This window comes from Macaca mulatta, chromosome 3 (assembly GCF_049350105.2).
Source record: "Macaca mulatta isolate MMU2019108-1 chromosome 3, T2T-MMU8v2.0, whole genome shotgun sequence".
Classification (NCBI taxonomy): Eukaryota; Metazoa; Chordata; class Mammalia; order Primates; family Cercopithecidae; genus Macaca; species Macaca mulatta.
Window position 1 is genome coordinate 103,784,256 of NC_133408.1, and position 24,730 is coordinate 103,808,985.

Consider the following 24,730-nt stretch of genomic DNA (forward strand, 5'->3'; position numbering starts at 1 on the left):
TTATATCACCCTTTAAAGTACTGGGTGAAATATTTCACAAAAGTATATACAAAGCACTGTATTAAAAATAAGCACAAAAAATATTTTTGACAGTAAAAATAAGTTGGAAACAAATTATCTTCTTCAAAGGTATAATGCCTCCCAGTCATCCCTTCTGGACATGAATGCTCACATTAACAAGACAGTGAAACACAGACAAACCATACACAGAATCCTAGGATGGAATATAAAAACACAGTTCAAATACTAGAAAACTTTGATTCTGTGTGTCCAGATAAAACCTTGCTCATAATAGCCTTATTTATTTAGCACAGTTTCAGAAATTTGCAAAGTCCAAAGAGGTCCTAACTCAGTGAAACAGCAGATTATACAATCTATAATGAACAGGTTATTTTAAGTTTTAACCTGACATTTCTTATATGAAAGACTTCTGGTTATAAGAAACTTAGGCAATCTGATAATTTGTTCAATACAGTGAAAGAACACTTTAAATAGATGAAATTACAACTGAACAATAGTACTATTTTAATATATTTTTCTCACTGCAAATTTCTCTATGGCAAGCATCAACACTATAGACAACTGGATATCCTTGCTAGCCCTTCACTTCTAACAACTAAAGACTGAGCTGGGTACATTTTGGAACTAAAAAAATGAACTAAAAATATGAACTAAAGACAATAACTTGTCCTTCATAAATTTAATTTACATGAAAATACTTGTCTCAAATGTTGTAGAACTTTTCACAAGTCCTTTTCCATAATGATAATTTTCTGCTTTAACTGAACTTCCTTTATATACTTTGGTTTGATAAAACAGCATTAATGATGTAGTTCACATTTGGACTCAGTGAAAAGATCTGCCCAGTGGCCTAGCAATAGCTTGCCAGCACACATTTTAATATAGGTAGCCCTAGGCAAATCATGAAGTAATCATCTCCCCTCACCTCTTATTTTCCACAGCTCTTTCCTCCATTCCAGGGCCTGCCTTCCTATTCTTATCCCCAAGTATTGCAATATTCTCAAATTGCCCCTACAAAAAGAATCTCCCAAATACTGCTGCACAATTCTATTACTTGCCCCTTCTCAAGTTCTCTCATATTCTCTATTTCAAACATTTACCACACTAAATTGTCAAAAGATTATTTTGTCAGAAGAAAAAGGAAAAAAAGTCTATCACCTATGATTTATTGAAATTCCCTTTCACTTGCAGAATCAAACACATTACCACCATTCTTTATTCCTTATATCTCAGGAGAAGGTATGCCCTTCCTCCTCTACAAGGCTACTACCTATCAATCAATCAACTCCTCCTACCCATTGTGGGACCATGATCCACGGGTTATTCCTCTAAAACTTCAATATTTTTTCATTTGATATTTCTGCATCTACAAATATGCTGCCATCTTCTCCATCCTTAAATAATAACTTTTAAAAATCCCTATATGGAACCTCACTTCTCTTTTAAGTCACAGCCTTATCTCTCTCCTTTTCCCCACCACACTTTTCAAAGAGTAGTCTGTGCTGTGCATTCTCTCTCTCATTCTCCACCCGTGCCATCTCAGCCACAGCTCTCCTTAAACTTCTTGGAAAAGATCAGGACAACTGACAAACCAATGACACACTCTGTCTTCATTCTACTTAATGACAGACTATCACTGCTGATGCTATCTCTCAGGTTTTCGTTCTTTTCTTGAGTGATCTCATTTATTTCTGAGGCTTCATCTAGTTTCCATATGATGATAATTTCCAAGTATTAGTTATAGCACTCACCTTTCTTCAACTGCCTTCTTCACGTTTTTCCCCGGGAGTCCCAAAGATGGTGCCTTTAATTTACCATTTTCAAAACTACTCATTGACTCTAACCAAGTCTACCACGACTATAGATTCTACCTCTCATTTATATTATGACATCACCAACTACCCATTCTCTGATGCTTCTAATCTCAAAATCATCCAATTTTTTTCTTCTCCCTAACCCCCAGACATCTAATTCTTCTTCAAATATTTTCATTCTACTTCATAAAAGTCTCAAAGTAATCTTCATCACGATTTCACTCTAAAAATTTCACTGTCTGGTTTAGAGTTTCTAATCATCACAATTTCACTCTAAAAATTTCACTGTCTGGTTTAGAGTTTCTAATCTTCTCTTGCCTAGACTACTCTAAAAGTCTCTTAACTGGTTTACTAATCCCCAATCTCTCCCTACCATAGTCCAAGCTTCCTACTATGTCCAGAAATATCCTTGTTAAAGTGTAGTGCTCACACAGGAGAAAGCTAGATATACGGAGAGTCCTTTTTTTTCTTTTTAAACAGAACTCAAATAAATAGCACTGTTGCCAATTTACTCTCATAATGCAGTAGTCCTGCTTTGAATGAATTTTTATTCACCCAACCAATTAATAAAGCAAGTCAAAACTTCATTATTTTACAAAATATGTAGTATAATGAATCAAAATTGTTTGAAAATGTTGTACACACCTAATAAACATTCATAAATGTGAAATATGATTATAGAATCACTGAGATATTTTATCGAGTATTCTAGTTTGAATCTCAAAACTATGTAATTTTAGAATAAATTTCATTGATAGGGTCTGTTTTCAAAATAATACTTTATACATGTACTTACAAAAATACCTAGAATTCATAACAGATCCAATGAAAAACTGGTTCTTCAATTCAGTCACAATGGAGGTGACTGAAGAAAAGTCATCTGACTCCCTTGCCCATTCACTGCTATCTCCCTACTCTAAGCTACCATCACCTCTTGCCTGTCTGCCGTAGTAGTCACTTGACCAGCTCCCTTACTTTCACTCTAGTTCTCAACAATATTCTCCCCAGAGTGGCTAGAGCCATCATTTCGAAACATAAAACAGATTTTGTTACTCTCCTGCTAAAACTATTCAAAGGCTTCCCCACTGTACTTAGAAAACTAGCCACACTCTTGACCATGGCCGCTTAGAGCCTTCATGATTTGGTACCCATTGTACCTCTCTGTGTTCAACTTCTCCAACTCTTTCCCTTTGTCTGCTGTCTCCAGTCACACTGGGCTCCTTTCTGTTTTCAAACTAGACCAGTTCATCTCCCATCTCTCATTTCCCATCTTTACCATCTTCTGTTCTCTCTCCTTGAAATGCTCCTCCCAGAGATCGGCACACATATCAATATTCTCTTCATTTTGTCACAGTGTAACTATTACCTCCCCAGAAAGTAAACCCAAACATACATTCTAAACTATGCTACCACCCTTACATACAGTCACTCTCCATCCTATTAGTTTCATTTTCATCACAGTACTCGTCTGAAATTATTTTTTGCTTATGTTTCCCCTCACTAAAAATTCACTCATTGTTCCATCTCCTCTGGCACTAGGACAGTGCTTGACACACAGTAGACATACAGCTGATGTCTTTCAAAGCTGTATCACCCAAGCTTCAGATTCATATTTCCTTGCCTACATCTCCACAGAAAATCTCCCATGGGCACCACAAAAATGAGCATATCCAGAAATTATCATGTTACTTCCTAAATTTGGTCTTCCTCCCATATTGCCTATCTTCATAGCAACCATGAATACCTGTTAGATCTCCTTTATTCTACCTAACCTGTCACGAAGAACTTTTAATTTAAATCTTGCATATTTCTCAAATAATATCCCGTTTTCTCTATCTCCACTGTCACTGCCTTAGTTCACTCTCTCATCATCTCTCACCTGAATATCTAAAACATTCTACAGGCATACTTCATTTTACTGCACTTCGTTTTATTGTGCTTCACAGATACTGTGGTTTTTAAAAAACTGAATGTGGCAACCCCGCACTGATCAAGTCTACTGAAGCCATTTTTCCAACAGCATGTGCTCACTTCATGTCTTTGTATCACATTTTTGTAATTTTCACAATATTTCAAACTTTTTCATTATTATTATGCCAGTTATGATGATCTATGATCAGTAATCTTGTTAAAATTGACAATAAATGCATATATTCATGCGGTAATATTTCGATACATATAACATATGGTGATCGGGTCAAGGTAATTACCATATCTATCACATCAGTGCTCTCTGATGTTACTACTGTTAACTGTTTTGGGCACCATGAATCATCCCCATATAAGACAGCTGATAAATGTGTGTGTTCTGACTGGTCTACCAACCGGCCATTCCTCGTCTCCCTCTCCCTCAGACCTCCTTAATCCCTGAGACATAATGATATTGAAATGAGGCTAATTAATAATTCTACAATTATCTCTAAGAGTTCAAGTGAAAGGAAGAGTAGCAAGTCTCTCACTTTAAATCAAAAGCTAGAAATGATTACATTTAATAAGGAAGGGAAGTTGAAAGCAAAGAGGCTGAAAGGCCTCTTGAGCTAAACAGCCAAGTTGTGAATGCAAAGGAAAAGTTCTTGAAGGAAATTAAAAGTGCTACTCCAGTGAACACAGGAATAAGAAAGCAAAACAGCATTATTGATGCTATGGGGAAAGTTTGAGTGGTGCAGAGATCAAACCAGTCACAGCATTCTCTTAAACCAAAGTCTAATCCAGAGTAAGGCCCTAACTCCCTTCAATTCTATGAAGGCTGAGAGAGGCGAAGAGCTACTGGAAAAAAGTCTGAAGCTAGCACAGGTTGTTCATGAGGTTTATGGAAAGACGTCATCTCATAACATAAAAATGTAAGGTGAAGCAGCAAGTGCCGATGTAGAAGCTGCAACAAGTTACCCAAAAGATCTAGCTAAGATCATTGATGAATGTGGTGACTATGCTACACAACAGATAGATTTTCAGCGCAGACAAAATAGCCTTTTATTAGCTATATAGGATTTCACAGCTAGTGAAAAGTCAACACTTGGCCTCAAACCTCCCAAGGACAGTTCGATTCTTTAGTTAGAGGCAAATACAGGTAGTGACTTTAAGCTGAAGCCAATCCTCATTTACCATTCTGAAAAACCCTAAGTCCCATAAAAACTATGCTAAACTACTCTAACTGTGCACTATAAATGGAACAAAACCTTGATGACAGCACATCGGTTTACAACAAGGTTTCCTGAATTTATTAAGTCCACTGTTGAGACCTACTGTTCAGAAAAAAAGATTCCTTTCAAAATATTACTGCTCACTGACAACTCACCTTGTCACCCAAGAGCTCTGACAGACATGTACAGGAGATGAATGTTATTTTCATGCTTGCTAACACAACATCTGTTTTGCAGCCCATGGATTAAGGAGTAATTCTGACTTTCAAATCTTATTTAAGAAATACATCTCATAAGACAATAGCTGCCATAGATAACGATTCCTCTGATGGATGCGGGCAAACTGAAAACCTTTTGGAAAGGATTCACCATTCATGTCATTAAGAACACTTGTGATTCATAGGAGAAGGTCAAAACATCCTTCAAAATGTTGATTCACAGGAGTCTGGAAGAAGTTGAGTCCAACTCTCATCAATGACTTTGAGGGATTCAAGACTTTAGTGGATAAGTCACTGCAGATGTGGTGGAAAAAGTAAGGGAATGAGAATTAGAAGTGGAGCCTGAAGATTTAGGCTGAATTGCTACAATCTCATGATAAAACGTTAACAGAAGAGGAGTTGGTCTTCACAGGTGGGCAAAAAAAGTGGTTTCTTGAGATGGAAGCTACTCCTGGTGAAGATGCTGTAAAATTGTTGAAATGACAACAAAGAATTTAGAATATTACATAAGTTTAGCTGGTAAAGCAGCAGGGTTTGAGAGGATTGACTCCAATTTTTAATGAAGTTCTACTATAGATAAAATGTTCTCAAACAGCAGCACATATTACCAACAAATCTTTCATGAAAAAAAAGTCTGTCAATGTGGCAAACTTTATTTCTGTCTTATTTTAAGAAATTACCACAGCCACTCCAACCTTCAACAACCACCACCCTGATCAGTCAGTAGCCACCAGCATCAAGGCAAGACCCTCCACTAGCAAAAGATTTCAACTCTGAAGGCTCTGATGATTGTTAGTATTTTTAAGCTTTAAAGTATTTTTAAATCAAGGTATGTACATTTTTTAGTCATAATGCTATTGTACACTTAATAATCTACAGTATAGTGTAATCACACTTTTACATGCACTGGGAAACAAAAAAATTTGTGTGATTTGCTTCATTGTGATATGTGTTTTACTGTAGTGGTCCAGAACTGAACCCATGATATCTCTGAGGTATGCCTGTATTTATTTTCCTTACTTCATCTATACCCAATACCACCAGCAGTGTGTGCTTTCTGAAATACAAATATGACCATGTTTCTCCCCTGGCTAAAATCATTCAATAGTTTCCCATCCTCTACAGAATCAAAATTCCTTAATATAGCATAAGGGCCTTCACATCCTCCTCTGTTAGCTGACCAGTCCAAACATCCCCACTTGCCTCTCCTTACAGGGGCCCTTTTATTCCAACCACACTGGACCATTTGCCGTTCCACAGATTCATTGCTTCATACTGCTGTAACTTCATCTTAATTGTCTCAAATGAAGGCTTCCCTGACCCATCCTAGCAGATTTAAAATATAGAGCACTTACCACATTATACAGTACAGCTGATCTTCATTATTCTGTATTTGCGAATTTGCCTACTTGCTAAAATTTACTTATAATCCAATAATCGATACTTATAGAGCTTTTGTGGTCATTAGTGGAAATGCACGGAGTGGTGAAAAAATCTGAATCACCCAACATTGCACAGTCCCAGCTGAAGTGGAACAAAGTAACACTCTGCTTTCTTGTTTTGGCTCTCATACTAAAAGCAAGTATCCTTTTCCTAGTTTATTTTGTGCCACTTTTTTTTTTTTTTTTTGCATTTTTCTGTTTGTGATTTCACAAAATGTTCCCCAATCATAGCACTGAAATGCTATCTAGTGTTTATCACGAGAAGGCTCTGGTGTGCCTTACAGAAAAATGTACGTATTAGACAAGCTTTGTTGAGGCATGAGTTATAGTGAGCTTGGCTATGAGTACAATGTTAATGAATGAATAATATATAATAAAGTATCTTTATAGAGAAATACACATAAAGAAGGCTATATATTGACCAGTTGATGAAATATTGTGACTAAAGACTTGCAGGAACCTAATCCTGCATTTTCCCTAGAAGTAACAGCTCAGTATTTGATAATTCTGCAGTTGCAGAGACTTTATACACCATAACTATCTTGAATAATGATAACTAACTGTATTTTAATTTACATGTCTATCTCCCACAGAAAATTAGTGGGCTCACTGAGGATATGGCATTTTATTTATTTTTGTACTCTAATTCTTAGTATTACTCCAGACACACCACATGTAATAAATACTAATTGAATGAAATTTTAAAATTCTGGTTTCTCATCATTGTAATGTGATTTGCTCTATATAGTTATACTTTATGGTAAGAGCCCACGTAGGTCAAGCTGCACACTGACCCCCATCTCAGTGAGGCCTTGCTCAATTGCATAATGGTCTGAATATCATCCTCCATTCTCGACCCTTGTCCATCTTTTACAGCCAAAGACTATGCTTTTTAAGTTCAAACTTAAAATGACAGTTAAATCGAAAGGCATTTACATTGACTTTTCCTCAGGTCAGTTGGCCCTAATAGGCATAGTAGACCTCAAAACTATTAGACACACTTCCAGTTAAAGTGGAAGACTGAACACATATGCCTACGTTCCCTCCCTCCTGAGGACCCACTAAAATGACAAAACAGGTATATAATTTTAAAAAAGAATAAAACAGCAATAATACTGGAGGGGAGGTGAGACAGAAATAAAAGAGAAAGAGATTAGCAAACCAGAAGTTTTAGGAACTGTTTAGAAGCTAGATAAGAAAAGTTTGCTGTTTTGGCAAAGAAGGTACACTTGAAAAATTGAAGATAATTCTCTCACAAAACATTTAAAAATGCTAAATAAAACACTGAAAACATCCTCTAAAAAAAAAAAGTCCCCAAGAATATCCCTGTGGACCAACACGAAGGGGAGAAAACAAACTAGTAAGTAGGTACTGAAGTTATGACTGCCCCAGGGTGTTTAGGATTTCAGTACCCAGGAGTTCAGAAGCTGCCATTTAGACCCTGGCCTGTTCAAGACGAAGAATGCAACTTAGACCTCCCCACATGAAGCTAAGACCTTACAGGACTAACCCCTACTTTGTAAGAGTAGTCTAATAAAAACATGCCTGTTGGCCAAGGAAGACAATAAGGAAGTTGGCCTGTCTCCGATTGGACTCCATATTAGCAGAAAAAAATATCACCTGAGAATTAGTAATGACAGACTACTCTCAAGGATTCAGGGTTCCAAATATACCCACCTGGTTCAGAACACCCCAAGGAGAGAAACTACAAAGTGGTCTTGGGTCAGTGGCTTCCAAAGATGCCAAAGAAAAGCCTTGGCAAGCCTTGGAAAGAATGTGTCCTCTAACCGGGCTGCACAGAATTTCCTTCAATAAAACCAAGCAAAGCAAGAGCACACAATTCAAAAATCATAAAACACAAAAAGACAGGTAGCTGAAAACACAAGAAAGTAATACTATCAGGAAAGAAAGCAGGTAAGATTGAAAAATCTCATTATCTAAGACTTTAGAAGTAAGCACAGTTCCTCCCAAGTGGACTTTCTCTGCACCTCCCTCAAGAAGTCTGTGCACACTTAAAATGACTCATACTAGAGTCAATAGTTACTGTGTAAAATTGAAAACATAAACATATGCTAAGATGTATGTTTTTTAAAATTACCATACCACCTCTCCCTAGTGAGCATTTGGAAATGTACTATGCCATTTTTGATTGTCTCAGTAACTATGGTAGAAAATTAAATATTAAGGGACACTAAACACTGAGTAGTGTTCAGGTCAGGACAATCCTGCATTGCAAAGTATAGCACTGCCAAAAATGCCAGTCATGAATTGAGGACCACTTTACTAATATAACTAAATCTGAAACTACTAACCATGATTAACTCTATGAAGTAAGAGTAGGGATAGAAACCTTTAACTTTCATGGTACATTCATTCTTCCATGCTGATTTAACTTTGCATGTCATGTAGCATTAATAATTTTAAAAGCTTAATTAAAAATAAATTGATCATAAATAAGTAATGGGATGGGAGAACTATGTCACTCATTAACCAACATAAATTCCTCCCTCCAGGTGTACTAGCTTGTTCAGAGCATGAAGAATACAGAAAAGCATGTGACTGCCCTGAAATTTCTATGCTCAGAAAAGTAGTCTCTTCATACACTTAAATATTTCTTAGTTAAAATATCTCTAGAATTAAAACAGGCTTACTTACTAATGCTGGTTGTGTGTACATGCATGAGGTACCTGAAACTTCTTTTGAGAGGCAGCAGCTCCAACAGTAATGCTTTCCATGGCTGACAAAAAGCCCAAGAAAGGAGTCAAGACTCAAAAAAATAACCATACAGAGTTGTAGTGGTGGGGTGGAATGGCTCAGTGGTACAGCTCAAGAGTGTATCACTTAGCAAACTAATGAGAGCTTATTGTTAACTGATCTATCAATGAGGCAACTTGGTTTTAGATGTGATGGGAGGCCAATTAATGAAACACCTGTACAGGTGAAAATGGAAGATGACGATATAATTGATGCGTATATGAAGCAGACAGGAAGTGTCTACTAAAAGAAGATCTGCACTTACTCAAGAACTTTGCCTCCCAAATTTTCCAAATACACACACACACAAAATTTGGATCTACGAATCACATCCTGACCACTACAGTATAGAAATACTTTTGCTTTCCATCTCTTTTTATTGTACAGTGTAGTTGTTATACATAGGCAGACCGGAATTATATTTTATATTAAATGGCCAATATGTTTACATCAACATTAAATGGAGGTGGGATAAGGACAAAATAAACTTTTTTTCTAAAAACATACCCCTTTCTCAATTATGATACATTCATTCAACTTTTATCTTCACACTATGAATTATTTTGCTCTGCTTAGCAAAAACAATAAAGCCAAAAAGAAGTTCTTGCAAACCTTGTTTCATTCTAGAATTTCAGTGTTTTCCATTCAGTGCTATAAACCATTATACAGCCTTTCTGTATGTAGCTGTTAAATGTATGGCAATCTTTACCTGTGAGCAAGAATAAAATTATTCTAAAAGAACTCCAAGATAGTTTTTCCCTTAAGGGCCTTGTTGTTTAAACTTTTTATATACTGAAAAATCAGAACAGGTTCAAATACCGTAATGAGAAAAATCTGGACTCAAGAACTAGCTCAACCCAGACCTGGGACTTGAAGTACATGAAAACGTAAAAGAGAATACTTAAAGACATCATCACGAGGCCTTCAATTATTTAAAAATAGAGTGACCCCTCAAGAGATAAACTGATAAAACAGAAAAATAAACTTAGCAGAAAAAAGCAACCCTAAATGAAGATGGGTAGAAATATTGAGAAATATTTGTTTAATTGAAGTGTCTAAGAGACACCCTTAAGATAAGAACACAATGAAACAAAGAGTAAGAATCTATATGGTATTGTAAGCTGTTGGTAGGATGATATCTGGTCAAGCCTAGAAGAAAAGGAAGTAAAAAAATTCACCTATGTCTCCAAACGTGTCCAGGGAAGAACCTGCCTACTCCATATTCCAGGTTTTTTCAATCTTCGCACTGCTGTCATTTGGGGGCAGATTAATTCTCTGTTGTGGGGTCTGTCCCAATGAATTGCTCAGTAACAACTCTGGCCTCTACCTGCTAGATGTCAGTAACATCCCACCCCTAGGTGTGACAACCGAAGATGGCTTCAAATATTACCAAATGTCCCTTGGGGGCAAAACTACCCCCTTAGAGAATCACTGGTATATTCTAAATAACAAATAGATCTAACTGTATTAGCTCTGTGCTGTTTCTGGCATCAGGATCACTCCACTTTTCTTGCTCACCTACTAAATGTTTCATAATATTCTGGCTTTCTAGAGACAGTATGGTCATGGTTCTAAGATGTATTTGCTATAGTGTTCTTTTATGAAACTGAAAAGAAGATGGCAAAGAGGAAGTCTCAGACCAAAAGTAAAGTGAAACTTTCTGATAAGAATCAAGCCACATACTTCCCACACTTCCCCACAAAACTTAGCATGGTGGGCTCATGCCTGTAATCCCAGTACTATGCGAGGCCAAGAAGGGAGGATTGAGACCAGTAGTTCTGAGACCAGGATAGGCAACAACACAGTGAGACCTGGACTCTACAAAAATTAAAAAAAAAAAAAAAATTAGCTGCACATAGTGGTGTAGACCTGTAGCCCCAGTTACTTGGGAGGGATCATTAGGGCCCAGAAATTCAAGGTTGCAGTGAGCTACAATCAGGCCACTGCACTCAACTGGGTGACAGAGGGAGACACTGTCTTAAAAAAGTGAAAAATAGCTGGGCGCGGTGGCTCACGCCTGTAATCCCAGCACTTTGGGGGGTGGATCATGAGGTGAGGAGATCGAGACCATCCTGGCTAACACAGTGAAACCCTGTCTCTACTAAAAATACAGAAAATTAGCTGGGCGTGGTGGTAGGCGCCTGTAGTCCCAGCTACTTGGGAGGCTGAGGCAGAAGAATGGGGTGAACCCGGGAGGCGGAGCTTGCAGTGAGATGAGAATGCGCCACTGCACCCCAGCCTGGGTGACAGAGCGAGACTCCATCTCAAAAATAAAATCAAATAAATAAATAATTATATATTCCTATCAGTATCCTTCTCAGTTCCTCTAATTTAATAATAATTTAATAATTTAAAAGTTCCTCTGCTCTTTCCCCTCCCCATATGACAGTACCCACACTCATCCATCGTCATTCCAGTTAACGTCCTTCCATTGTTTTTAACAGTATATAATGTGGGGATAAAAAATATTTGACCAACTAGTTAATACCCAGGTAGGTAGTCTCTAAAGAACTTTACCATCCTTTAGTAACAAATTAGTCAAATATGAGAACAACCTGCTCAAATCTAGGGGCCATAACAACTTATTTAAAAATGAAATAACCAAAAAAAAAAAAAACCCAAAAAACAAAAACAAAAACCTTTAAAACAAGACCAGGGTTTATTCTGGGGAAAACACTAGAATCTTGGGGGGTGCGTGTGCGGGGAATTTCCAAACCCTGAAAATCCAGAGACTGCCTTCACCTAGGAATTCCTTGAAAACCTTAAGATACCCTATGTCATTTGGCTTGTCATGGTGAATTTGCAACGTCCTTATATTTATCTTTTACTCTCCCTTCCCTCTGCCACCAATATCTTTCAGGCTCTCCTTAATTCACCTTTAAATTACTACCACAAGCCTCTTCCTACCATTCTCTTCTTCACTGTAATCCACTCGATGTAAGACTATGACACCAATCACGTTAAAAAATCATTTTAATGACCAGATTGCAATAGAAAAACATGATTTTCTATCATCTGGGGATGTTTAACTTTCTCTTCTTAATATCTAGCTTTCCATCTATTCAACCTAATGCACTCTTATTCCTTAATATAAACTCTCTGTTCTAACCACATTGATCATTTTACTTCCTATATGCACAACCACATATCTAATTCTCACCTAAATGCCTTCACTCTTGTTACTCGTCCCATCTAAGGACTACTTTTTTTCCTTGGTTATTCCACACTTACCCAGCTTATGACCTATCTCTTGCTTTTGTAGAATAAAATTTTAGAGCTAAAATGAGTCCCTGAACTCATCTCAAAATTAACTCAATCAAGTAGCAAGTCTCTCCCCAAAGGTGAACATTTCTTCTTCTGAATTCTTTCAGAACTTACAGTCTGCCACACATGACAAAACACTACTTATATGGCTAAACTGTGTTTTCACCTAACATCTTCAATTAAAAAGAACAAAAATAGCAAAGCCTATGTTCATGGATGATGCCTGACTGGGGGAATACAAAGAAACTGCTTCTTCCCTCAAATAAACTATATAACCTTTTTATTTGTGTAATACTAGTATATACATATATAAACAGATTTGCTTTTAGTGAAAATTTCTACTGGAGAGTAACAAATTCTAAGCTGCTCTTTTTGGAGATAATTTGTGAAAGAGGGAACTCCAGGTTTGGATGATAAAAGAGAAGGGAACTAGATTGATGGCAGAGTAGGAGTAGAAGATATTAGCAGTGCACACTCTTAGAAGAGACAACAGAGGCAGAGATAAAATAAATTTGCAGCCTAGAATTGCAGTGTGTTGGGAAGGAGGGGATGGAGATATTCATAAGGACAAACAGAGCCAAGTCAGTGTTCCATGGTTACATTCTGATGAGTACTGGCATGAAATTATCAAGGGTGGAAACAAACTATAAATACCAACTTGGCTATAGCAAGCTGAGTGAGTTAAATAAAGGTTACTAAAAGCTTATTTTTTTTTTATCTCAAACATCCAAGTTATGCTATCTCTAGAACAGAAGTTGGAATCAATAACTTTTAAGTGAACATAAGAAAGGATCTGAATAAAATGCCCTCAAAAATGCCTCCTAGGATTTATAAGCACTTTATTTGGGGGCGGGGGGCCTTATTGGAAGTACTGAAAAGTTTCTTTCAAGAAAGTAATGGTGAATGGAAACTAATTGTATAGTATCTGGTATTTCCAAATTGAGTAGCATAAAATGATAATCTAACATTTTAATTGGGTGAATAGTAAAACTTTATAAAGATTATTAAATTCCTTCATGGAAAATTTCTCCACCTACTGGTTTTCAAGAGCTTAATGCTAAGGGCTGGTGATGGCAAACTGAGACTACTTTGTCTCACAAGATATTTCAACCTTTTAAAAATGGGGCTTACTTTTTTTTATGAAGTTCCATTCCAAAAGATTACTAGTTAAAAAATAAAAAACATTTAAATTGATTTGTATAAAAATACGCATGATTTCCAGGCATGGGGGCTCACGCTTGTAATCCCAGCACTTTGGGAGGCCTAGGCAGGCAGATCACGAGGTCAGGAGTTCAGGACCATCCTGGCCAACATGGTGAAACTCCGTTTCTACTAAAAATACAAAAATTAGCTGGGCGTGGTGGCACACATCTGTAATCCCAGCTAGTCAGGAGGCTGAGGCAGGAAAATCATTTGAACCCGGGAGGCGGAGGTTGCAGGGAGCTGAGATGGCGCCACTGCACTCCAGCAGCCTGAGCAACAGAGCAAGACTCCGTCTCAAAAAAAAAAAAAAAAGCATGATTATCATTTCAAAAATAAGCAACTTTAATAAACTTCTTTACTCAATTATCTGAGTTTCTTATATCAAAGCTCTTTATAAGAAACCCAATTATCTAGCTCCTTATATAAGGAGCTAGAAGGATATTAAAAGAGGAATTAAAAAAAGGCAAATAATTTTTTATTTATGTAACTAAAGTTAGATTTTCCATATAACCATTTATTATGTGCATATAGACATACATATTCTAGTAAATAAAAAGACAAATCCACTTGAAGATAGCCACATTCAAACTTCAAATAATATTTATTATAGTTAATGAAAAAAAATCAATGTTTCTTTTAGAAAAGTAACTCAAGCACTAAGCTGGTAATACCAATAAAGTATTTATAGTAATATTCTATAGATTATTTATAAACTCTGCCATTACAGAACTAAAAGAGAACATTCTGAAACATTCAAGAATTTGTAAACAACTGACATTAGCCATCACCATATCACCAGATTGGATGCTGTTCAAATGAACTGTGACTAGAATTAGTACTTCCAATTCCTTAGTAAGCAATTGTTACAAAATAGGATTTCATTTTCTTTATATGCATCACATGTCGTATGTGATACAGGATGATGGGAGTTGTAATGTTCATATGAAAATCAGCTGATGCTTTGGAAAGACCCCCCCCGCCAAAAAAGCAAGTGACAAAACAACAAAACAAAATGATAAACTGCTGTAAAATTAAGGGTAAAACAAGCATAAACAATTGAGGAGTCATAAAACATTAGAAATCTAGATCTTATATGCAGACTGCTTCCCAAACTTTTAAGTTCTCACTTGAAAGCTGGTAACCAGTGATAATGCATTGGCTTATATAAGAATGATGACCCAGAGCTCCTGGCAAAAGACACATACTCAAAGACAAGACTGACACATGAATGTAGATTTTTAAGTAACATATTATTTAAGATATGTGTGAATAGTTTTTTATGACTCTTCACTTAAATCACTTTCAATCAGCCAAAACTACCACCAGTTCTGATCAAACCAGTAAAGGCTTTTACTCATAACAGAGGCATCAAAATTTTTTCTGGATACCCCAAAAAAGCTATTGGCAATACCTGCCTTTAGAATAACGTTTCTCAGCTTCATCACTTCTGACATTTTGGGCTGGATGATTCCTTGTTGAGGCGGGCTGCCCTGTGCACTGTTTGCAGCATCCCTGACCTGTACCTTATACATAGTAGTAGCAACACCTTCTCAGTTGTGACAGCCAAATATTCCTGGAGAGGGTTCAGCAAAATCATCCCTGATTGAGAAATACTGACTTAGAAAGTGATGAAGATGGGACAAAAGACTTATCAGCTCCTCTTCCCTTTTCTGAACCATTTAAATTACCATTATGGTAGGCTGAATAATAGTCTCCTCCTCCACAAGCTAGCTATGTCTTAATTCCTGACACCTGTGAATGTCACCATATTTGGAAAGTTTCACAGGTGTGATTAAAGATCTTGTGATGGGAGGTTATTCCAGAGAGCACTAAATGCCCTCACAAGTGTCCTTCACAGAGGGAGATTTCTCTCTCTCTCTCTCTCTCTCTCTCTCTCTCTCTCTCTCTCTCTCTCTCTCTCTGACACACACACACACACACACACACACACACACACACGTGGGAAAATGAAAAACACAGAGCTGAGAGAGATTTGAAATGCTGGCCTTGAAGACTGCAGTGTGTAGCCACAAGCCAAGGAATGCCAGAAGCCACCAGAAACTGGAAAAGGTGACAAGTAAGTTCTCCCTTAGATTCTTTGGAGGAAAATTGTCCCTGTTGACACCTTCATTTTGGCCCAATTATACTGATTTCAGATGTCTGGCCTTCAGAATTGTAAGAGAATAAATTTATTTATAAGTCACTAAGTGTGTGGCAATTTGTCAAAACAGTCACAAAAAACTAATACAATCATAAAAATATTTTAGTGACTTAAAAATATAATTTTTAAATCTGCAACAAGCAAATGAGATAATGTGTGGAGAGCACTTAACACAGACCTTGAAACATGGTGGTATCAATAATATTATTAAATGCTTACATCAGCATTAACTATGACTAAACGCCAACCTCTTGATAGCAAGAAGATAAAAACAAGGAAGCTCAAATAGTAAAACTGGGTATATTTGTTCAAGGCTCATATGAATGAAAACACATAAATCATCTACTCGTGTGATGAGTGTATTTGCCAGTTGTATAAGCGCTGTGTTATAATTTGTTCTGTACTGAAAAGATAAATTATGGATGAGGCCACCTAATGATGGTCTCCTTGGAGAACCATGCCTGAATATTCATTAGAAAAGAAACAAGAAGGCACAGGAGGGAAGAGTACACAAGACAGTAAAGCAATGGGGATCAACGAGATATTTGCAAACATATTGACCTGGTGAGACCAAGTTCCAGCATTAGAGTTACCTAAATGATATACAACCTCAAAAGCTTTGTTGAATGATTTCATTATTAAAACGGAATATTCCACAGGATGTACTATTTTAAACTCAAACAGTGGCTCTTGGGGATTTTAACAATATAAACATGCTCCTGCCCCATACCAGACCTACTAAATTAGAATCCTTTAGTGTAGGATAGCTCCAAAGGATTTTGATGCCCATTTAGGTAAAGAATCCCTGCCAGAGTCACTTCATGGTACAAATGACCTGCAGAACAAAATACAAAGTATATATTTATCCTTGAAGTATGCATTTAAGTAAATCAGCTTAGTATTTTCATAAGTTAAAACTTCTCCCAAGATGTACCCCTCTGAGTTCCACCACAGAATTTCTGTAAACGAATCCCTCACCCTTCACTTTTCCTAAGCATGTGACCCCCAGTCTGCTCAGAGAATCATTTTCCCCACACTTTCTCATAAACTTTTCTTTAAAAGTCCCACATATCTCCAGCTGCCCTATTCTACTTTTTAAAAACATTAATCCTACCCAACTAATATCTAATAATATCCTACAGAACAAAGGAACTATGAAAAAGTTCTATTAATATGCTGTACAATAAACCAAGATTTATAAAAAATTGCTCTATTGCCTATTCTAATAAATATTCTAAGTACATTTATCAAATAAAATTCAAAATCACTTTTTATAAAAGATTTCTTCCAAAAGCATAAATATTATGAACTGAGTCTATAAAAATGTAGTAAGCTAAGCTCCTTCAATTAAATCTTTACTTAGTGCTACTAAGTAGCGAACAAAGTGCTGGGCTGTGTGAAGGATACAAAGTATTTGAAAATCTCAGAGATTTATAAACAACTTTACCAGTACTGGGGTAGAAGAAAGGGGAATGGAGAAGATGGAAAGGGGTAACTAAATACCACCCAAAGATCTCTCTTTTTGGGGGAGGAGGCCTGCTGTTTCAGTTTGTTTATGACTTTAGCCAAAAACAAAGCAATGCAAGTTAGTGTTCAAATAAGTTGTGTATTAACTTTTTACCCTCTCACAAACATCTATATCAATTAATGCATATTTCCAGCCTTTTCTATTTACCTTAATGCTCTTCAGAAATTTCAACCACATCAGATTTTATTGATTTGTGCTTCCACCAACAATGTGAAAGCCCCTGTTAACCTCTATCCTCTTCAAAAGTATTATCAAACATTTTCCATCTGTCAGTAGGTGAAACAGTATCTCATAGTTTTTATTTATAATATTTGTATTATGTGTGAGGTTGAATACCTTTCCAGATGCTTACAAAACACTTGCATTTCCTTTTCTGAGAATTACTCAACTCATGATCTTTGCCCACTTGATGGTTGGTCTTTCCCTAATTGGTTAGCAGGTACTTTATATGTTAAGGAAGTTAGACTCTTGTTTATCATACAAATTGCAAATATTTCTACCAGTTCCTCCATTATCATCATGCTATTTTTATTTCCTTTTTATATATATTTTATCTTCCTCAAACTGCAAATCACCCCCATGAAAGATATCACATTTCTTTTCCATCTCTCCAGGAGAGTGCTTTTCAGATACCTCAGATTTCAAGATCAAATTTAAGAAGAGGAGAGATGAATGTTTTGCAGCAGACGAACAAGTATGAACATTAATTATCACAGGGGCACCTACTTAGATTGTCTGTTTAATCCCATTACATGTGGTTACAGCAAGTACAACCAAGTTCTAATAATGAGATACAGTTTATTGAACAGGGAAGAACTAGATGAACCTTTCTCCAGCTTCCTGGGCTGGTACTATGAAAACTCAGAAGCTGCTGGTGGCCATATTTTCCACTAAGAGGACTAGAAGTGGTCCTCTGCAGCAAGAGAAGGAATGAAGCAAATGCACAGAGAAGAACAGAGAAAAGATATAATGTGCCCTGCAGGCACTGGAGTCCCAGTCCTTGCATTCCACTGGACATTGGCTGCATCTTAACGATAAACCCCCTTTATAACAACTAGAATGGATTTCTATTACTTATGGCCAAAAGAAGCCTGTTTACTATAGTACTATCATTTTATAAAGGAGCATTTTAACACCGAAACCTCAGGCAGAACATGACCTCAGATTTTTTTAAAGGATGATTTATTTAATGACAGCTACGTGCCAGGAACAGGTCTAAGTCCTTGAAACATAGTGTTAATCAAAAGAGACAAGATCAGCAGGGTATGGTGGTTCATGCTTATGATCCCAGTATTTGAGGCACTGAGGAGAGAGAATCCCTTGAGGTCAGGAGTTTGAGATCAGCCTGGGCAACACACACAGCAAGACTCTATCTCTACAATTTTTTTTTTCTCTTAAATTAGCTGGGCATGGTGGTTGTTGCCTGTAGTCCTAGCTACCAGGAGGCTGAGGTGGGAGGATCACTTGAGACTAGGAGTTCCAGGCTGCAGTGAGCCATGATCACACCACTGCACTCCAGCCTGGGTGACAGAGTGAGATTCTATCTCAAAAAGAAAAACAAAAAGAGACAAGATCATTGATATCATGGGGCTTATATTAATGAGTACGGAGATTATAGAATAATACAAAAATATAATTTCAGATAGTGATAAATGGTTTGCAGAAATTTTTAAGTAAAAAAGGTAAAAGGATAGAGGGGGATGAAGCTAGTGTCATTCTGAAAGGATGGTTAGGTAGCAACGCTTGTCTGAAAAGGTGATATTTGAAGTACAACATGAAATGATGAAAAGTAGTCACTCATGTAATGATTTAGGAAAAGAGTTCCCAACAGAGTGAACAGTGTAAAAGCTCTAAGTTAGGAGCAAGTCACAGCATTGATGAGTAACAAAATGAAGGGCAATGTAGATTAAATATAGCAAAAAGTGGAGGAAGAGGGTAAAGAAATGATAGATTTAAGAGGAAAAGATGTAAACTGGTGAAGGAGGGATTAAATCATGTACAAAACTAGCAAGCAGTAGAAAGGATTTGAAAATAACTTGAGCTTTATGAAATACTCATTATATTGTCTTTAATTCTCATTTTGCCTTGAATCAGTGATAACTCTGACAGGCTTTTAGAAACTTACATTCCCAAGTACTTAACACAATCCTAAAGTTAGCCAGAAATGAATATATTCCTAAGCAGAAAGTATCTCTTCTAGTGCACTACATTAAAAAAAAAAAAGAAGAAAGAAAGAAAGAAAGAAAAAAAAAGTAAAGAGGGAAAAAAGAATTTTTGGACGAAAGCAAAGTCATCTTAAAGAAAGAAGGAAAATAACCTAGGATGAAGGAACAATAGAAACTAATTTTGTTCTGTTCGTTACTCTGTGAATATATTTACTATGATAAAGATTATAGAAAGGTTTGTGAATTAGTCTATCATAATTAAGGAAGATCATAAAACTTAAGTTCTTTCTAAACTACCATAAATGTAGCAGCCTCTGTTTACTGAATTCATTATTATTGAATTGGACATTAACAAGGTTAAATACTGTCAGAAAAGAAAAAGCAGAAACCAGGCTTTTGACTTACTACACCTGGTAATAATGGTCACAGCTTAATGGTCAACAAAGTTGTGGGCTTTAATCTTATCTCTATGACTATGATAAAGGACGAACTTCCCTTCTGTGGTGAAATGAACACTAAAATTTAGCTTCAATAACTTCTCCTCCAAAAGCTTTTTATAAGAGGAGACCAATTTGTTTAAAGAGGTTTGGATATAGATATACTTCACAGAAGAGTGATGATCTTTCCAGATCCTTCCAGACAACTAATATCTGTGTACACTAAGCAAGTAATTAAACCTACACTGCCTCTAAGATTAATGCAAGTAAAGTCGGATCTTTGAAAGCTATAATGTATTCAGGAATCTTATCTTTCATTATGTTAGAGGCATACTTAGACCACTTAACGGTAGACTGTTAATAACACAGTATATAAAGAATGATACTTTGTAAGCATGGTGTGAGTTAAAGAAAGAAAAGTTATTAAACACCTTGATTGAAACTTGCTTCTGAGTGCACCCTCCTCAGCACACTTACGAGCAGTTTGGCAAAGTGCCCAGGATGATTAGCAGCCAATGTATGTAAAGGAGGAATATAGTCAAGCCCAATTGTAAAGTCTCCCCCCAGTGGTCAGATACAAGTAACAGAAAAGGAGGAAAATCATTGCAGCTTCTGTGAGACTGAATAGGAAGACTAAGCAAAACTGGTTCCTACAACAAAAAAACAAAATCTTTAATTCAATACTAGCACCATATCAGGGAAGAGATCTCTTGTGCTTATCTGCTCTTATATTTATAAATGTGAAGACCATTTTTCTAAAGAAAGAACCTACAGTTAAAACAAAAGTAGCATAATTTTTCTCTGCGCAAGTTTTAAGGAATAATTCACATATTCCCAAATAGTTCAGTATTTATCAAATGGGTGTTCATTCTTCTTGAAATAAACAGCACATCACTTACATGGTTAACTATACTTACCTGCAGTAGACTTCTGATTTAAAAAAAAATCTAGTCACTCATCAAATGAATCACTCTGGAAAGAAAAATTATTAACTATTATATACCTAATGTGAATTTTACAAGATACTCTTTTTCAAAAACCACCTAGCAATAGGTAATTTATATTAGAGCAAGTGATGTCAAAAGTATAAATGGGTTCTCTTACCTCTTCTAATTTTAATATCTTGCTGTTTTTTTACAATTAGCCTTTGACTAGCACTAACCCTGTATTATTTTTAACTCTCTCAGCAATAATATGATGCCTCTCAATTTTAACAAAGTTCAGATGTCAAAAATATGAAAGGCATTTAATTAAAACATCTGTTGTCTTCTGCTAATCCATTATTAAGTAGTAAAGCATGTAAAGGGATAGTAAATATTCAAACAAGCAACTTCAATTTTAAAACAACTTTTAAAAAAGATAACACAGAGTCACAATTATGTCTTCTCCGTTATCTCAAGCTAAAAAGAGGGGGAGTCGGGAGAGAAAGAGAGAAGCAGGCTATGTAGTGTTCTGGAACAATTTCAGGCTAAAATGAGACTCAGAAAGAAGCAAACTGCTCCCTCAAATGTTTAAAAATATGATTCATTTAAAAAAATCCAGCAGTTGGCCTAAAGGAAAAAAAAGATTCTGTCTTATATAGAGCTACTAGACTTACTTAAGCACCTTAATTTTTCCAGTGTTGATTTAACCTAGAATGTAAAATAATTCATTTTGACATTTCAGATGGAAAAGAATTCGGTGGCATCAGTAAGGACACATACACACCTCTTTCATAAAGATGGTGTGCAGTCTCCATAGGACGAAATTGAGCAATTAAAAGTGTTACCATTTGTGCATTATGTAACCGTAGTCTAGAATAAAAGAAACAAGGACCTTAAAGAGTAACACATCGTGCGAACACACATTTAAACACCTATTTAAATATATGACAGATTTAAGGTACAGATGACCTCAAAATGACACAACCCACAAAAGTTCTTTGTTTACCGTTAATAAGGCCTCAGAAGACATAACTATAACCAGGCCTACTACCCTATCATCATTGCACAGTAGAAGACTACAATAAGCAATATTACTTGAGGTTCGTTGCTATACCTATATACGGAAACTATATACCGCATTACTAACAATGTTACTTCGCCCGGCATATCCGACCAACATAAGTTTACAAATGATTTGCAAGATTTCACGGGAAGAAATGGCTGCTAAATCATACCCCACTTGAAGAGCATTTTAACGCACCCCAAACGTTCTCAGCTACATTACAAGACCACTTGTAATATACTTGAAGCACAAAGTAAAAGTCCAACACTCTCCAAAGGCGTAGGAAAGAAAAAAACGTGGCTAGCCTGACCTTACCGGCTGCTTGTAAGTAATGCGGAGAATTTTCTGAGCTTCCCCGTCAGTCTTCAATTCTCTTCCTCGCTTCACCCCCTCCCCCTACACAGATGCACACCCAACTGATGGAAGTTTAACAAATGTAATCTCGAGCTGCAATCCCAGAAACTGGTAGGATTGAGAATAAACTCCCAAAAAAGTGTTAAAAAGTCCTTCTGCAAAAAACATCTACCAACCAATCCACATCCTGTCATCACACGATCGGATACCTCAATCGACTCCCCTGCTGACCCTCCACCAAGCCAAAGTAAAAAAAAAAACCCGACACCTATCCGGTTTCAGACAAACGTACCCAGGATCCGCAAGCACGATCTCAGCAGCGAACGCCCCCGGGGCAGCGTGTGCTCGGCCCAAAGCCACTTTGGCCAAACAACTGGAGTCTCGTACCTCGGAAGTAGCGGCGGTAGTTGCAGAAAGCCTCCTCCCCCAGGAACTCCGAGCTCGGGAGAGAACCGGGAGCCGGGTAAATCACCCCCTCTCGGGACAGACCCCGGAGGTGTCAGTCACAGCAACGCCGCCCCCGGGCCAGCTCTCCATCCAGGCTCTACCGCGACTCCCGCCGCAGAGGTGTCGGCACCCGAGTCCCGCGCCTGATGGGGCCCCGCGCGTCTGCGGCCCTAGCCCCAGCCAGGGCCGCGCCGGGGAGCGCGTGGGGAACGACGGCCAGCAGCATGGGCCAGACACGTTGCCGAGCTCGGGCCCGGCCGGCCCGCCCGCCAGCAACCAGAGAGCCAGGAGCCCGGCAGAGCACCCCTTCCGCGCGGGCCGAGCTGGGGGCGGCCAGCAGCTTCCCCGCCCGGGCCGCCGCCTCCGCCTCCCCGGCCCCTCTTCCCCGCGCCCGCCGAAGCCCAGGTGCCGAGGGGCGGGGCTGGCCAGGGTCCCCGCGTGGCGCGCCACGGCGAGCAACAGGGCGCCCCCGGCCGGCCCGGCGCGCAGCGCGACCGTTACCCGAGCGGCGTGGGGGCCCCGACAACTCACCGGCTCGCACCTCAGCCGCCTCCGCGCCGCCGCTGCCGCCGCTCCCAGTCGCTCCCCGCCGCGGCTGCTCTCCCTCAGCCACAGGCGCCGCCGAGCAACCCCATCTGCAAACTCGTGGCTTGTAGTTGGGAATTGGAAATGCGTCTCTCACTGCCCTCCGCCTCCCTCTCTCTCCTCCCCCTCCCTCGCTCCCCACTCTGCCCCAGCTCCGGTCGCCCCCGCCGCTGCCTCTGCGCGCGCGGCCAGCCTCCCCTCAGCCGCCCTCCTTCTCCACCTACTCCTCCTCCTCCAGTCGCCGCCGCCGCCGCCGCCGCCGCCGCTGGGGCGCGCTCCCAGCCGGCCTCGCGCGTGCGCCGGACGCCGAGGAGCGCGCGCTCGTGCGCGAGGAGGCGCCACCGCCTCCGGGAAGCCCAGCCCCGCCCCTCCCGCCGCGGTGCGGCGCCCAGGTGGAGCCCCCTCCTAGCCTCTGAGCGCCAGGGCTGACTGCTCTCTGCGTCCGGCCGCCTCTCTTCAGGGGCCTCGGCCCTGCGCCCGCCCTGGGGCCGCTGCCGCGCCCGCGAGAGAGGGCTGGTTGGACCCAGTCCCCGCCGGGTCTTCTGGGCCGAAATCGCCGCTGTCACTCAGCGTTTACCGGTGGGCAAGATACTCCGCGGGGCATAAAAGAGGCTCCGCCCTGACCTTTCTGAGAGTTTTACATTCAAGAACCCGGTCGTGGGGCACAAAAGAGAAATGGAACGGGAAGAAAAGCCTCTGGAAAAATCTCCCCCTCCCCCTTCACAGACTCCCCTGGATCTGATGTGTGTTTGGCAGGTTCTACGGCGCTGACTGTGTCCTTCATTAATTTTCTCCCAAAGGCCCGACCGGGCAGTGTGATTCACACCCGAGGAAATGGATGGACACTGGCTCTTTTCATAGCACCGAGGCTCCCGTGGAACTCCCTGGGCCGGCTTTGCCAGACACTCCCTGGACACAGTTGTTCAACTCCTCCCCAGCACCTGGGCTTCCCAGGCCTCAAAAGGGTGGGGTTGGGGAGGGCATGCCATCCTTTCAGCCTGGACTCTGCGTAGAGCCTGGTGAACTGTGATGAGTGTCCGGGTGTGTAGATGACACATTTTGACAGGAGTGCAGATTTAATTTTTCAGTTGAAAGGAACTGAGCAATGCACTGCAGCAGAGACTTCTGGCTAGAAAAACACAGCAAGGCAGCCAGAGAACTTCCGATCCCCTTAAAAGAGCTCTGTGAACCCTCAGAACTGTGACAGTCGG

At 39.0% G+C, this 24,730-nt stretch overlaps 1 protein-coding gene across 19 annotated transcripts in view; it reads right to left on the reverse strand.

The window, feature by feature from the left end:
* PALS2 (protein associated with LIN7 2, MAGUK p55 family member) overlaps positions 1 to 23,862 on the reverse strand; it is a 103,503-nt gene extending 79,641 nt beyond the window's left edge. For 3 of the 19 annotated variants that reach the window (XM_077994935.1, XM_077994930.1, XM_077994943.1), the window contains exons 1-2: positions 23,744 to 23,862; positions 23,466 to 23,569 (exon numbers count right to left, since the gene is read on the reverse strand). The gene's annotated coding sequence lies outside the window, so the exon portion shown is untranslated. The other 16 variants (XM_077994938.1, XM_028844893.2, XM_077994944.1 and 13 more) reach the window with 14 other exon arrangements.
* Between the last annotated feature and the right edge of the window lie 868 nt (positions 23,863 to 24,730).